Here is a 2659-nt window from a genome sequence, read left to right as displayed (position 1 = left end):
CAATTATAAAAGAGGTTTTTAAACTCCAGCTTGTAAAATATTCTTTGTAATTGAATTTTGAAAGAGCCCCTTGCCCCCCCCCCAAAAAAAATTGCATTTAATTGTTTTATGTCTAAATTTTCATAAGTAAATTTTAGTGGTCTGGTGAATTCCTTTATTATTTGCTGCAGGAGCTTGGAAAATAGGATGGAAACCTGCTAGAAAGCTGCATTGTGTCCTTAAAGTGGGGTTTAACACTGGTTTTCAAGACAGGAACTTATTGGGTGCCCTGAGTGATTTAATGGAAATGGACTTCGACAGTGATTTTAAAGACTGTGTATTTTGGGACTGAGAGGTGACTGATAAGTGTGTGTGATCTGCAGATACCACTTTCTTTTATCAATTGAAGACAAAAGGATAGTCAATTCAGAGGTGATCTGGTAGAGTTTTGTTGCACCCTCCCTCCCCACACATACTGGGCTTCTTACCTAGAGATGGCGGGCTAATTATGAACTCTGTTGTAATCAGTGATGTCCATCCCTTTGCTGCAGAAAGGTTTGCAAGTGTACTCCGTGGGGACAGGATAAACAGGGCATCGCACACGGTAACCCACTGCTTTTTGAGACTGTGTGTAGATACTGTTGTGACCAATTAAAGGCTGAGGAATTAAAAACCGCGGGCTGTGACAAAATGGACTGAACCACTCACTGTCTTCGCCTAGCCTCTCTGAGTGATCACTTCCCTTTAGTTCCGCCTTTGCTGCTGCCGTTCTGGGGACTCGAGGTGTTTAGCGTTTGCACGGTTATTTCCCCCCACCCCCACCCCCATCTTTTTACCTGTATCTTATTTATGTCTTTTTTTTTTTTAAATAGGTTTCCTATAGACTGCATGTTGGGTTTTGCATGTTTAGGTAATCTCAGTCTCTCAATGTCCTTCATAGGGTTTGTTGTGAATTTTCTGTTCTAGGTGTTTTCTGGGTGTTTTTTTTTTTGTATATTTTTATTCAATGATCATGGACTGAGTACGGATCCTGTCCTAGGCCTGACCATTGAGCTCACAAACTAGTTGGGAGAGACTGACCCTAAGTAAATGCAGCAACAGAGTGAGGTGGCTGCTAAGGGAGAAATGTAGACTAGAAACCTTAGGGCTACAAGGAGATGTGTAGAGAAAGAGGGCAGTCAGGATATTTTTGAGGGAAAGGTGGGCGAAGAAGAGTGTTAGAGGCAGAGGGCTCAGTGTGAACAAAGACGTGTGTGTCTGGTAGGCACCAGGGTTTAGGAAACTGCAAGTAATTCAGTGTGACTGGACTGCGGGGGACTGTGCCGGAGGGGATTAAGCCCTGCTAAGAAGGTTGGAATTTGTCCTAAAGGCCTCAGACAGCACCCGAGGGAGGCTTCCTAACTGAGCTCTGATGCTGATGGCGTAGATAGTAGGAGCCAAAGCTGTTTTTCCCCCATTGGAAGTCTGTCTCCCTCCCCTGACTTGCCCCCATCTCCTGCATCGAGTCCTATCGCAGGTACCAATTTTATTTTTCTCAGAATTCATGTAACTACTTAGACAAGAACTATGTTGGGGCGTTCCATTTTCAGGTCTTCTGGGTCTTTGCTGATTTTATTTATTTATTTTTCATTAAATCTTTATTTTTTTTGAGGGGAAGGAGGGGGCCGGGGAAGGCAGGGTGTGCTCTGGGGAGGGGAAGTGCGCTGACAATCTTTATTGTGTCCCCTTTTCCCCCCAACTGACCCCTTCTAGCCCACCCCCGCCTGCTGATTTTATGTGTACTTGTTCTACTGATGATTGAGAGAGGTGTGCTGAAGTCTCCAACTATAGTTTCGGATTTGTCTATTGCTCCATTCAGAGCTATCAGTTTTTGCTTCATGTATTTTGAAGCTGTGTTGTTGGAAGAGTTATATATTTAGAATTGACTTCTTGGTGAATTGACCTCTTTGTCATTACGTAATACCCCTCTTTATCCCTAGCAATATTTCTTATTCTGAAGTCTATTTTGTTTCATGTTCATATACCTACTCCACGTTTCTCTTAATTAGCATTTGCATGGTTATTTCCTCCCCACCCCCATCTTTTTACCTGTAACTTATTTATGTCTTTTTTTTTTTTTTTTAAATAGGTTTCCTATAGACTGCATGTTGGGTTTTGCATTTTTCGGTAATCTCTCCATGTCTGTCTTTTAATTGGTCTGTTTAGATCATTTACATTTCATGTTATTTTTTTATATGGTTGGATGAGAATCTGCTGCCTTGCTAGTTTTCTGTTTTCTATTAGTTCCTTATGTTCTATGTTTCTTTTTTCCTGCCTACTTTGGGACTGGGCACTTTTATGATCTGTTTTATCTCCACTGCTGGCTTATTATTTATACCTCTTTTTTTTAATTGGTTGTCCTAGTTTTACAATGTATATCTTTACTTACTCACAGTCTGCTTTAATTAAATTGCATCATTTCACAGATAAAACCCTAACAGTTTAACTCTCAATTCTTCCTCAGTTTCTGGACTGGCCCAACTCCTTATCTTTGTACTGTTGTTGTCATACATTTTGCTTTTACATGTGCTGTCAGTCCACAGTACCTTACTACTATTTTTGCTTATATTCTAAAGCAATTGAAAAAGAAACAACCAAAAAGTATTCTAAAATATTTACCTCGGGCCAATTTATTTCCCTA

At 40.7% G+C, this 2659-nt stretch overlaps 1 protein-coding gene across 3 annotated transcripts in view; it reads left to right on the top strand.

Annotated features, from left to right (window-relative positions):
- Positions 1 to 2659, top strand: part of SLC7A6 (solute carrier family 7 (amino acid transporter light chain, y+L system), member 6) — a 40585-nt gene that overhangs the window by 1012 nt on the left and 36914 nt on the right. The window contains exon 1 of one of the 3 annotated variants that reach the window (XM_015567828.1): positions 1047 to 1495. The exons of the other annotated variants lie outside the window; for them this stretch is intronic. The gene's annotated coding sequence lies outside the window, so the exon portion shown is untranslated. Of the gene's footprint in view, positions 1 to 1046; positions 1496 to 2659 lie in introns of those variants that run through there. 3 annotated transcript variants of the gene reach the window in all.

Source organism: Myotis davidii, unplaced genomic scaffold, assembly GCF_000327345.1.
Source record: "Myotis davidii unplaced genomic scaffold, ASM32734v1 scaffold243, whole genome shotgun sequence".
NCBI lineage: Eukaryota > Metazoa > Chordata > Mammalia > Chiroptera > Vespertilionidae > Myotis > Myotis davidii.
The sequence above is the reverse complement of the archived record's forward strand: the minus strand, read 5'-3'. Positions and strand labels throughout refer to the sequence as shown.